The following is a 14,444-nucleotide window of genomic DNA, read 5'->3' as shown; positions in this document are numbered from 1 at the left end:
ACAGCGCATGCGCGGGAAACCGGCATTTCCTCCAAGGGGTTCAGAGGTCCAACATGTGCGCGCAGGACTGTGCGTGCGCGCGTTGAACTTCCTTCTTTTTGACAGGTTTGCCCGTGTGTAAGGGCCTGAACTTTTTAGACATATAAAAAGGAGGCGTAAGGACTTGATTCTTTAAGGTAAGTGGTCTATTATTTAAAATTATTACATTTTTTCCACAGCTTTATTGTTTTTAAGGACTTTACAGTAAGGTAAGTTTATTTTTAGACCCGATTTCTTAAAAAATTATTTTTTTCAAAAATTTGATTAATTGTTTAAAGTAGTTTTTTAAAGTTATTTATAGTTCATTTAATTAGTGGGATGTTTTTTAACATTTTATTTAAAGTTTAAGTAGTGTTTTGGGCGCCCGTAGTTTTCATGAGTTTGACAGTTCTTACTATCAAACTCATGAATGAAGTTTCCCCTCCCCTGATTGGCTGCCCAGTGCTCACCTGATCCCAGCCGGCACATCGCACTAACTACGCCGCTGGATCAGGCAAGCACAGCGCGCCGACAGCTGAACCGGGCCAGTGACAGGAATTCCAAGCAGGCCCAGGCTTCAGCTGTTGGCGCGCCGGGTGAGTGCACATCGGGGGCTTGCACGCGCGGCAAACCCCCGATCCTAATTTCTGGACCAACATGGTGACCAGAACTGTACGCAGTACTCCAAGTGTGGTGTAACCAAGGTTCGATACAAGTTTAGCATAACTTCCCTACTTTACAATTCTATCCCTCTAGAAATAAACCCGAATGCTTGGTTTGTTTTTTAATGGCCTTATTAACCTGCGTCGCTACTTTTAGTGATTTGTGTATTTGTCCTCCACTTTTCCTTTCTCTTTTTTCTCTCTCTCTTAATGCAATCTTTCTTTCCCTCTCTTTCTGTACCTGAGTTGACATTGAATTCACCCTCTCTAATTTACACTCCCTTCTCAGTCCTTCTGCTGTTTATTTCTCAATCTTTAATCTGATTGGTTAAGGAGATACACAGCTGCATGCCCTGTTCACTCAGGTCCCAGATGCCCGGTTTCTCTCACTGTGACGTTATCAGCTCGGACTTTCAGCAACTTGCCACGCAAACATTTTTAAACCTGTTGTCAGATGCCCTGTTCCTGCAAAATCTGGGCCAATAAATTTAACACATTAGTGGAATTCAGTATCTACAATTTACACAGTGCAGAAATGGAAACTTTTGCAGTGTATGACTGGGGCTCCCTCTACTGTCTACTCTTTTAAACTTATATTCAATTCTTTAACCTTTTACATAAAGATCAGTGAAATTTTCATTATTAAAGGACAATGCTGGAAATTTCAACAGACTAATAAATACATGTTTAAAGAATATTGACATAAATGTAAATAGTTAGTTAATCAATTTATATATATTATTTATATAGCTCATTTAACAGAGAAAAATGCTCCAAAATGCTTCCAAAGACACAATCAAAAAATAAATACTGGACCAAAAGGAGATATTATAAGGGGTCACCAAAAGCTTAGTCAAGGAGGTGGCATTTAAGGATTGGTAAAGGAGGATAGGAAAGTGCAGAGGTGGCGAGGTTTATGGGACAGAGCCTGGGGGGATAGATTGCTGACAGCACAGCTGTCAATAGTGGGGTGAAGGGCTTGCGGGATTCACAAGAGGCCTTAGTTGGAAGACCAGAGAGTTTAACGGGGTTGTAGGGTTGGAGGTAGTTTCAAAGGTCGGGAGGAGTGGGGCCAGGAACCAAAGTAGGTCGGCAAGGACAGGGTGATGGCTGAGCGGGACTTCTTGCAGGAAAGAATATGGGCAGAAGAGTTTTGGATGAGCTGAAATTTATGAAGTGTAAAGGATGGGAAGACAGCCAGGCGAGCATTGGGATAGTCAAGTCTGGAGGTGACGAAGCATGCATGGTTTCAGCAGCAAATGGCTGAGGCAGGGGTGAAGGTGGGCAATATTACAGAGGTGGTCTTTTTGCTGGATAGGATATGGGGTGGGATGTTTAGCTCAGGGTTGAATAGATTGCTGAGGTTACGAACAGTCTGATTCAGCCTCAGACACGGGCTGGAAAAGGCGATGGAATTGATGGCAAGGGTACAGAGTTTGTGTCGGGGTCTGAAGACAATGGGTTGGTTTTCCTAATGTTTAGTGGAAGGAAATTGCAGCTCAAACCAAGACTGGATGTTGGACAAACAGTCTGACAAGACAGAGGCAGTAGAGGGGTTGATAGAGGTGGTGGAGATGTACAGCTGGGTATCCTCATCGTACATGTAGAAGATGACCCCATGTCTTGCAATTAAATCCCCAAAGAGTATCAGGTAGATGATAAAGGTGGGGGTTTGGGCTGGGGAGGGAGTGCAAGGATAGATGCAGGGGCTGGATGAGAAGCCATTACAGGAGATACACTGGCTACGATAATATAAGGGAGAGGGGAACCTAGCGAGTGCAGTCCCACCAGGCTGGACAATGGAGGAGAGGCAATGGAAGAGAATGGTGTGTTCAACCATTTAATATGTCAGCTAGCCTGAGGGCCAAGAAAGGAATCTAGGTGGTCAGCAGTTGAGTAGGAATGAGGTTAAGGAATCAAGAGATGGGTCTCTTGGTCCAGATAAGTTTTTTTTATTCATTCATGGGATGTGGGTATCACTGGCAAGGCCAGCATTTATGCCCATCACTAGTTGCCCTCGAAAAGGTGGTGGTGAGCCGCCTTCTTGAACCGCTGCAGTCCGTGTGGTGAAGGTGCTCCCACAGTGCTGTTAGGGAGGGAGTTCCAGGATTTTGACCCAGTGACGATGAAGGAACGGCGATATACTTCTAAGTCAGGATGGTGTGTGACTTGGAGGGGAGCTTGGAGGTGGTGGTGTTCCCATGCGCCTGCTGCCCTTGTCCTTCTAGGTGGAAGAGGTTGCGGGTTTGGGAGGTGCTGCCGAAGAAGTCTTGGTGAATTGCTGCAGTGCATCTTGTAGATGGTACACACTGCAGCCACGGTGCGCCAGTGGTGGAGGGAGTGAATGTTTAAGGTGCTAGAGGGGGTGCCAATCAAGCGGGCTGCTTTGTCCTGGATGGTGTTGAGCTTCTTGAGTGTTGTTGGAGCTGCACTCATCCAGGCAAGCGGAGAGTATTCCATCACATTCCTGACTTGTGCCTTGTAGATGGTGGAATGGCTTTGGGGAGTCAGGAGGTGAGACACTTGCCGCAGAATATTCAGCCTGTGACCTGCTCTTGTTGCCACAGTATTTATGTGGCTGGTCCAGTTAAGTTTCTGGTCAATGGTGACACCCAAGATATTGATGGTGAGGGATTCGGTGATGGTAATGCCATTAAATGTCAAGGGGTGGTGGTTAGATACTCCCTTATTGGAGATAATCATTGCCTGGCACTTGTGTGGCATGAATGTTACCAGCCACTATATCAGCCCAAGCCTGAATGCCATCCAGGTCTTGCTGCCTGCGGGCATGGACTGCTTCATTATCTGAGGAGTTGCGAATGGCACTGAACACTGTGCAGTCATCAGCTAACATCCCCATTTCTGACCTTGTGATGGAGGGAAGGTCATTGATGAAGCAGCTGAAGATGGCTGGGCCTAGGACACTGCCCTGAGGAACTCCTGCAGTGATGTCCTGGGGCTGTGATGATTGACCTCCAACCACCACAAGCATCTTCCTTTGTGCTAGGTATGACTCCAGCCAGTGGAGAGTTTTTCTCCCGATTTCCATTGACTTCAGTTTTACTAGAGCTCCTTGATGCCACACTCCGTCAAATGCTGCCTTGCTGTCAAGGGCAGTCACTCTCACCTCACCTCTGGAATTCAGCTCTTTTGTCCATGTTTGGACCAAGGCTGTAATGAGGTTGGGAGCCGTGTGGTCCTGATGGAACCCAAACTCGGCATCAGTGAGCAGGTTATTGGTGAGTAAGTGCCGCTTGATCGCACTGTCGACGACATCTTCCACTTTGCTGATGATTGAGAGTAGACTGATGGGGCGGTAATTGGCCGGGTTAGATTTGTCCTGCTTTTTGTGAACAGGACATATGGGCAGTTTTCCACATTCTCTGGTAGATGCCAGTGTTATAGCTGTACTGGAACAGCTTGGCTAAAGGCGCGGCTAGTTCTGGAGCACAAGTCTTCAGCACGACAGCCGGGATGTTGTCAGGGCCCACAGTCTTTGCTGTATCCAGTGCGCTCAGCCGTTTCTTGATATCACGTGGAGTGAATCGAATTGGCTGAAGAATGGCTTCTGTGGTGGTGGTGACCTCAGAAGGAGGCCGATATGAATCATCCACTTGGCACTTCTGGCTGAAGATGTTTGCAAACGCTTCAGCCTTGTCTTTTGCACGCATGTGCTGGGCTCCGTCATCATTGAGGATGGGGATATTCATGGAGCCTCCTCCTCCTGTTAGTTGTTTAATGGTCCACCACCATTCACGATTGGATGTGGCAGGACTGCAGAGCTTTGATCTGAGCCGTTGATATGGGATTCCTTAGCTCTGTCTATAGCTTGCTGCTTCCACTGTATGTAGTCCTTTGTTGCAGCTTCCTCAGCTTGGCACCGCATTCTTGATATTACATGGAATGAATCGAATTGGCTGAATGGTGGATTGAGATTTAGGACTGAGATGAGGAGAAATGTCTTTACTCAAAGGGTGAATCTTTGGAATTCTCTACCCTAGAGGGCTCTGGATGCTCAGTCACTGAATATATTCATGACAGAGATCGATAGATTTTTGGATATTAAGGAAATCAAGGGATATGGGGATAATGCAGGAATTGAGGTAGAAGATCAGCAGGCTCGAAGGGCTGAATGGCCTACTCCTGCTTTCATTTCTTATATTCTTATGGTGTGGACCTCAGGAGGAGGAGAAGATGGATCATCCAGCTGACAGATTTCCATTTTGGGCACCTTAATTTTAACAGCAAGTACTTCCAGGTGACATACATAGTATTAGACTAAAAGAAGAGGCCTATAATGTTGCAAGGAATAGTAGTAAGCCTGAGGATTGGGAGAGCTTTAGAAACCAGTAAAGGATGACCAAAAATTGATAAAGAGGGAAAAAATAGAATATGAAAGTAAACTAACAAGGAATATAAAAACAGATTGCAAGAGCGTCTACAAGTATGTAAAAAGGAAGAGAGTGGCAAAAGTAATCATTGGTCCTTTAGAGGCTGAGACAGGTGAAATTATAATAGGGAATAAGGAAATGGCAGAGACTTTAAATAAATATTTTGTATCTTTCTTCACAGTAGAAGACACAAAAAACATACCAAAATTAGTGGGGAACCAAGGAGCTAATAAGAGTGAGGAACTTAAAGTAATTAATATCAGTAGAGAAAAAGTACTCGAGAAACTAATGGGACTAAAAGCCAACAAATCCCCATGACCTGATGGCCTACATCTGAGGGTTCTAAAAGAGGTGGCTGCAGAGATAGTGGATGCATTGGTTGTGATCTTCCAAAATCCCCTAGATTCTAAAATGGTCCTAGCAGATTGGAAGGTAGCAAATGTAACCCTACTCTTCAAGAAAGGAGGGAGAGAGAAAACAGGGAAGTACAGGCCAGTTAGCCTGACATCAGTTGTCAGGAAAATGCTGGAATCCATTATTAAGGAAATGGTAACATTTTTTGTAAAAGCCCTTGCCCTTTGAATAAGTGATCAATGTGTTTTTTATGCTAAAATAGCTGTCTCATCTGTCTGAATTAATAATGAATGGACAAGGGAATTGAGTGGCACTCTGGGTTTGAAGTCAGTCTAAACTAATGAAAGTTTTCTCTGTTTGCTGGTGGTAAATGTTCTATGGGAATCAGTTGGGGTAGTTTTTTTTACAGTTGCTGGTGAGTTCAAAGCTTGACAATATTTGATTACAAATCAAAAGTAGTTACATTACCTTTTATGCAACAATAATGGGACACTGCACCTTCAAAAAAGGATAATGGTGCTCGAAGAGGATTCAGAAAGGAATGATTAGGATGATTCTATTGATGGCATGTTCACAGGGAGCGTGCTTTGGAGTTAGAAGCCTACGGAGATTGGGAGGTTGGGAGATTGGTAGATTAGGAGATTGGGAGATTAGGAGATTGGGAGATTGGGAGATTAGGAGATTGGGAGATTGGGAGATTTGGAGTTTGGTAGATTTGGAGATTGGGAGATTGGGAGATGGGAGATTAGGAGTTTAGGAGATTGGGAGATTGGGAGATTGGTAGATTTGGAGTTTGGTAGATTTGGAGATTGGGAGATGGGAGATTAGGAGTTTAGGAGATTGGGAGACTGGGAGATTGGGAGATGGGAGATTAGGAGATTGGGAGATTTGGAGTTTGGTAGATTTGGAGATTGGGAGATGGGAGATTAGGAGATTGGGAGATTGGGAGATTGGGAGATGGGAGATTAGGAGATTGGGAGATTGGGAGATTGGGAGATGGGAGATTAGGAGTTTAGGAGATTAGGAGATTGGGAGATTGGGAGATTTGGAGATTGGTAGATTTGGAGATTGATAGATTGAGAGATTGATAGATTGATAGGAGATATATACATAGATAGCAGAATTTGAGCATAGTTGTGATGGAGGGTCAGAATTAGGAGTGGGACTTGGATTGTCTGGGTATTCACCCCCTTTAACTTACCCTGAAAATTATGGCGGGAGATGGGGGCAGGCACATCTTCTGCCCAGCCGTCCTCCTTCCCTGTAGCATTTGGGAGCATGTCTACTGATGTTGCTGGGTTACCCCGGGAAGTCCCCCATAGTGCTCATTTTCTGTCCAGCAGTTCTTATGACTACTGAGAGCAGTTGTGAGCTCTGCTGGGGGCCCACACAATAACTAAAGATGTAATTATGCAAAGGGAATCGATTACCTTTGAAATGATGGTTAATTTTTTGTTGCCTTGCTACTTCTTTGAGCCCATAAGGACCTGGAGTCTCCTTTTGAAGGTGGCTTAGTGCCTTCCGAGACAGTGGAGCAGACGTTAAGGTAGTAGGTGGGAGTCCTGCAATTCCGCCACCCTGAATGGGTTTCTAGGTGAGATTGTCCACCTTGTATCCCTCTGAATTCAGGGAGCTCCTGTTATGAATGTAGGCAGGTGGAGTCACTCCTCAGGTCTTGGGGCTCCAAGTTATGATAAGGAATTTGCAGAGCTGAACTTTTTTTCATTACAAAAATGATTGAGGTGAGACATGAACCTTAATGAACTCACAGACCCTGTTTTCAAAATAATAATAAATGTAAAGCTTGTGTAGTTCTCTGCAGTACTTTAAGCAACTTGTCAGCTTGAGAGAATATTTTTACATGAGAAAGGAAGACTCTGTATGGCAGCAAAAAGGGAACTAGTAAAAGGCCCCAGTGTCAGAGGTCAACCAATCAGGCACTCTGGCTGAAATAACTGCTACAACAGACAAACACTTCCTGGTGGGTCAGCAATTCCAAATGATTACCCCTGTCTTCTTCTTACAGCCTGTTAATCAAGTTCTTCAATGCCACACTTGGAGTACTATGTTCAGTGTGGACACCACACCATAAAAACATGCACAAACATTGGAGAGGGTCCAGAGAGAAGCAACAAGACAAATCTGAGGTGAAAGGGGGATGAACAATGAAGAAAGATTAGAAAAACTCAAGTTTTAGAGTCCAGAAGAAGGTGGTTCAAAGAGGACCTCATTGAGGTATATAAAATACTAACTGGTATAGATAAGTAACCCCAGAACATTACATAGGATTACACAGGATATACGACACAGAAATAGGCCATTCGGCCTGTAACATTTGCATATTGAATTATCATTGGCCCGCAGGCATCTGTAAGGAATACCTATTATAGTCACATGTGATCACATGCTGAGTTGTCATTGGCCTGCAGACATCTGTAAGGGGTCCTAACTCCATCTTGTTCCCACTGTGCTGTATGATTGAGATCACAGACCTGATGCTTCATAAAAGAGTTTAAACTGTAATACTCTGTTGTCCTGCAATTTATTATTTTTGTACAAAGTGTGCAAAACAAGACATGGTGTCAGAACAGGGATTTGAAATGGACATTGTTGGAGCTCCCTTACCTCGAATGAATTGGGAATCTTTGAACTTACATAGAGAATGGCGCAAGTTCAAGCAACATGTGGAGTTAATGTTCTCAGGTCCATTGAAAAGCAAAGGGGAGGAAGAAAGATGCAGCTACCTACTCCTGTGGATCGGAGAAAAAGGGAGAGACATTTTTAACACATGGTCTCTCACCGCGGATGAAGCAAAGGTACTGAAAAGTTATTTTGACCGTTTTGAAACATATGTGATGCCCAAGACAAATACGATATTCGCTAGGTACAAGTTTCAGGAGAAAGTACAAGGAGCTAGTGAGTCGTTTGAACAGTTCGTGACTGAGTTAAAACTGTTGGTAAATGGCTGTGAATATGCAGATAAAGATGAGATGGTCAGAGACCACATCGTGTTTGGAATACATTTAGCTAAAGTGAGAGAGAAACCTTTGAATGTTGGGTCCGGGCTAACGCTGGACAAAGCTATGGACATAGCTAGATCGCACGAGATAGCCCAAGCACAGTTGAAAACCATAACCAGCGCCACGAGCAGCTCGAGTGAACAGACAGTGCACGCAGTTAATAGACACACACCAAAGAACACCGCCCAGAGAGCGTGTTTCAGAACAGAAAGAATAGAGAGAGTTCTAAAAATGAGTGACACAGACATAAAACGCTTCAAAAACTGTGGATATTGTGGAAACAACTGGCATGGAGAAAAGGAGCATTGCCCTGCCAAAGGAAGACAATGTGCTAAATGTGGTAAACAGAACCACTTTGCTAAAGTTTGCAGGACTGTTTTGGGAAAAACAGTACACACAGTGAGTGACAGCCAAATGCCAGATAGAGAGCCAAATGCAGAGGAACTGTTTATTGATTCTGTGTCACAGAAAAAACAGATTTCAGAGACTGAGCAAGCCTTTGCCGATATTGAGATAGGAAAACAGGGCAAAGAGCTTACGTTTAAACTAGACACTGGGAGCTCAGGCTAATGTAATTCCTCTGAGTGAGTATCACAGCTTGAAGGATGAGTGTGAGCTACAGCCCACCTCACACAGACTGACCAGCTATGGGGGTGAGCAGCTCATTGTAAAAGGCACATGCGTGATGAAATGCAAGTACAAAGAAAGCGACATGATGTTGGATTTTTACATTGTTGACACTCAAGCACCTCCAGTGGTAGGTCTAAAGGCATGTTTAGACATGGACCTCGTCAAGCTAGTGCTATCATTGACAGCACCAATTGAGAAGCAGACAGTCATGGAGGAGTTTGCTGATGTTTTCAAAGGAATTGGACTATTCCCAGGTGAATGCACTATTGACCTTGACCCAGCAGCAACCCCTGTGGTTTGCCCACCGAGAAGGATACCCATTGCTCTATGTAGTCGCCTGAAGGAGGAGCTGCAGAGCATGGAGAATACAGAAATCATCGTACGGGAAACAGAACAGGCAGAGTGGGTCAACGCATTAGTAGTGGTTGAGAAACCACGTACAGGCAAGCTCAGAGTCTGTCTCAACCCCAGAGATTTTAACAAGGCCATCAAACACCTTCACTACCCTCTACCAATGCTAGATGACATCACACCCAAGCTAGTGGGAGCACGTTACTTCAGTGTAATGGATGCACAATCAGGATACTGGACTATCAAGCTCACTGAAGAGTCATCTAAGCTAACAACGTTCAACACACCAATTGGACGCTACCGATTTCTGCGTTTACTATTTGGTCTTATCTGAGCTCAGGATGAATTCCAACAGAAGATCGACGAAACCTATGAAGGCCTCGACAGAATAGTCACAATCGTAGATGACATCCTTATCTATGGCAGGAATAGAGAGGAACATGACAGGAACCTCCATGCGATGCTGCAAAGATCACGGGAGAAAGGTATCCGGCTCAACCCCGAGAAAAGCATAATCGGATCCACCGAGATCAGTTATTTCGGGCATCGCCTCTCAACTGATGGCATTAAGCCGGATCCAGAGAAAATATCCGCCATCAAGAAGATGGAGCCGCCGAAGAACCGCGCAGAGCTAGAGACAGTACTAGGCATGGTTACCTACTTAGCCAAGTTTGCCCTGAGCCTCTCCGAAATCAACATACCCATGCGTCAGTTGCTCCAACAATCCAATGAGTCCCTGTGCGACAAACAACATGACACAGCATTTCAGAAAATGAAAGACCTAATCACCCGAGAACCAGGACCAGTTCTTGCCTACTTTGACCCCAACAAAGAGCTCAGACTACGTCAAAGTAGGCAAGAACTGGTCCTGGTTCTCTGGTGATTAGGTCTTTCATTTTCTGAAATGGACTCGTCAAAGTACGGACTAGGCGCAGTATTACTGCAAGAAGGAAAGCCCATCGGCTACGCTTCCAGATCTCTCACAGACAGTGAAATCAACTATGCTCAAATCGAGAAAGAGCTATATGCAATTCTGTTTGGACGTAAGCGTTTCCACCAGTACGTCTATGGCTGACAAGTCATTGTGGAATCCGACCACAAGCCCCTCGAGTCAATCATGAGGAAACCACTAGCCGCAGCCCCACCAAGGCTACAGAGAATGATCCTTGAGCTACAGAAGTACGACTTCACAATCATTCACCGTCCAGGCAAAGACATTCCTGTCGCAGACACGCTCTCCAGAAAGTCTCTTAGCTACCAGGACAGCAGCCTCAGTGAAGGCATGGATGTGCAGGTGCACATGGTGTACAACAGCTTACCTGTGAGTGACTCAAAACTGAAGGAGATCTGAGCAGGAACAGAGAAAGATGCACAACTCACACTGCTGAGCAAAGTCATACATGAAGGATGGCCTGAGGAAAGGAGGAAATGCCCTCAGAGCACATCTGAATTCTGGAACCACAGAGACGAACTGTCACAAATCAACAGAATCATCTTCAAAGGGGAGAAAAATCATAATTCCTACCAGTCTCAGAGAAGAGATGTTGACAAAAATTCATGCTAGACATACGGGCATGGAAAAATGCAAGCAAAGAGCACGTGACATTATGTTTTGGCCTGGAATGTGCAAACACATTGAGGACATTGTCGGAAAATGTTCCATTTGTCTAGAACGCCGCCCATCAAATGTCAAAGAGCCCATGATACCTCACCGTATCCCAGACAGGCCCTGGCAGGTCACGGCAACGGATCTGTTCACATGGAACAACGAGGACTACATAGTGACTGTTGATTACTACAGCCGATTTTTTGAATTGGACAAGCTTCACAGCACCACATCTGCAACTGTGATCCACAAGCTAAAGGCAGCCTTTGACAGGCATGGCATTGTAGAGACTTTAGTCTCAGACAATGGCCCCCAATACAAATCAAAAGAGTTCGAGTCGTTTGCCAAGGCATGGGATTTCACACATGTCACATCAAGCCCACATTACCCTCAAAGTAATGGCCTTGCTGAAAAAACTGTCCAGATTGCAAAAACACTCATGGACAAAGCCAAAGTGGACAAAAGAGACCCTTACATCAGTCTCCTTGAGTATCGCAACACTCCGGTTGACAACTTCAAGTCACCAGCACAGCTGTTGATGAGCCACAGACTTCGCTCAATCCTTCCAAGCACCAACCAGCAGCTGCAGCCAGAGGTCATCAGCTGCAAGCAAGTGCATGCAAAACATGTACAGAGACAGCAACACCAAAAGAGATACTATGACAGGTCAGCTAGACTACTGCCGCCACTGCACAATGGAGAATCAGTCAGAATCCAGGAGCATGACTACTGGAAGCCAGCAGTCGTCATCCAGCCAGCTGACACTGAGCGATCGTATCATGTCCACACCCCAGAAGGACAGGTGTACCGCTGCAATCGCAGGCACCTCCTGAACACCAAGGAACAACATTGTCATTCCAATGAGAGGATCAGTTCAACAGAGTGTGATGAACAGAGCAATACACAAAACACATCATACTTACCTGAACCTAAACCTGAACCTGATTTGTTGACTGATTCAGGAGCATGCTCAGTTCGATACTGTAGGGGGGCATCTTTTAACTGGTTTATGGTAATTTACCTGGCCAGCAGCCTTTGCCTACACTCTGACCAATTCCAACCTTTTACCTGGTTTACGGTAATTCACCTGGTCAGGCAGCCTTTTTGCTGCTACACTGTAAACCAATTTAAACAGCGGTTTCGAATCGCTACCCCACCTTCCAGTTCTGACTGAAGGACTTATAATTAATGATATATTAAAATGGACAACTGGTCTGGGTGTGAGAAAGTCAAACTTTATTAAAACTAAAGAAACTATAATCAAATTTTAAACTATACCACATGAACACAGTAATTACAGTAAAATTGCTTAACAGGGGAAGGCAGACGGCAAAAACGAGGGATAAATGTCTACAATGTTGATTAAACAATCTTAGCAATTTCCCCTTAATTACCACCCCCTAACTCCTTACTAGGTTACCTTGCTGAGGAGTCAGAAAACCTGCTCACCTGTGGTCCAGCGAAGTGAGAGAGAGAGATAGCTCTTCAGAAGCTATCTTTATATCCTGCCAACTCCTGCTGTTTTGGCGCTGAAAAAGGTCTGTGTGCAAAACTCGCGCCCAAAAGGTCCAATACACAAAAGAAAGGCTGTGATTGGCTGATTCAAAGTGGTTGGAGTGATTTAATGTGTCTACACTCTGGGGCCGGAATGTACCCGCCCACATCCGGAGTTCCCTGGGCTGAACAAAAGGAATCCAACTGCCGTATTGTCTGAGTGATGGGTGATTCAAACCCATCCATTCCTAAACTGTTGCATTTCAAAAGTCTTTCCACAGCTTCAATGTGCCTCATTGTGTGTGTAGGGAGTTTGAATGGGTTTGGATTTCTGTGTAAACAGAGCCGATTGTTCTGCAGTTAGTCTCAAGTGGGTTCATCCCTTAAGTAAATAAACATCCTGCAGTTTCGTGTAAACAAACCTTGCCTCTCCACAAAGGGAACCTCCCTGGTTTGATTGACAGGTCTTTCACACAGACACACTACAAGCTGTACAAGCTGCTTTTCCAAGCCCCACTGTTCTTGGCCAATGCTTTCTCTGAAAGCCATTTAAAAATCTTTGTGATTGACCAAACTCCAGGGAACAATTTTATTAATAAAAATGAACTGTCATTCAGGTGTGCGAATTTTTCCACAGAACTCGTCGATTCTGGTGTTGTCCACGTGCTGTCCATCTCAGAGCAGTCTTTCGTGGCTCTGAGTATGCTTTAAAAACATTGATCCAACCCAGAGGCAATTCAAAACACATAATTCTTCATTCACGATGTGGACCAATTTTTCCCGATCTTCAGGGAAAATAGGGGAATTTTGCAAACCCCTACAATACCACACAAGGCCAGGACGAGAGGTCAAGCCTAGAGTTATCCTTGACTTGTGAACTGTCAAAGGGTGTAGGCGGATCGATGCCCTAAAAAAAACTGTACATCGTTATTGAAACGTTGAGATGTTTCAGTACTAGTTAAATGCTGAGTTTACTTATATGTTTATGCTACCGAGAACATTATGTAGAAGAAAGGTTTAAAAGTAATGCATAATATTTTTCTTTTAAAAGAAAGGGGATGTAACATTTGCATATTCAATTATCATTGGCCCACAGGCATCTGTAAGGAATACCTATTATATTCACATGTGATCACGTGCTGAGTTGTCATTGGCCTGCAGGCATCTGTAAGGGGTCCTAACTCCATCTTGTTCCCACTGTGCTGTATGATTGAGACCACAGACCTGATGCTTTATAAAAGAGTTTAAACTGTAATACTCCGTTGTCCTGCAATTTATTAGTTTTGTACAAAGTGTGCAAAAGAAGACACGGCCCAACCAGTCCATGCCAGCGTTTATGCTCCACTCAAGCCTCCTCTCGTCTTCCCTCATCTAACTCTATCAGCATAACCCTCTGTTCCCTTCTCCCTTGTATGCTTATCTGGCCTTCCCTTAAATGCATCTGTACTATTCGCTTCAACCACTCCCTATGGTAGCAAGTTCCACATTCTCACTACTCTCTGGGTAAAGAAGTTTCTTCTGAATTCCCTATTGGATTTCTTGGTGACTATCTTATATTTATGGCCTCTAGTTTTGCTCTTCCCAACAAGTGGAAACACTCTCTCTGTGTCTACTCTATCAAAAGTTTCATAATTTTAAAGACCTCTATTAGGTCACCCCTTAGCCTTCTCTTTTCAAGAGAAAAGAGACCCAGCCTGTTCATCCTTTCCTGATAGGTATAACCTCGCATTTCTGGTATCATCCTTGTAAATCTTTTTTGCACCCTCTCCAGTGCCTCTATATCCTTTTTATAATATGGTGACCAGAATTGCACACAGTACTCCAAGTGTGGTCTAACCAAGGTTCGATACAAGTTTAACACAACCTCTCTACTTTTCAATTCAAACCCTCTAGAAATTAATCCTAGTGCTTGGTTTGT

The sequence above is a fragment of the Somniosus microcephalus genome, chromosome 26 (genome assembly GCF_052327205.1).
Source record: "Somniosus microcephalus isolate GS21.2 chromosome 26, FLI_Smic_1.0, whole genome shotgun sequence".
Taxonomy (NCBI): domain Eukaryota; kingdom Metazoa; phylum Chordata; class Chondrichthyes; order Squaliformes; family Somniosidae; genus Somniosus; species Somniosus microcephalus.
The sequence above is the reverse complement of the archived record's forward strand: the minus strand, read 5'-3'. Positions refer to the sequence as shown.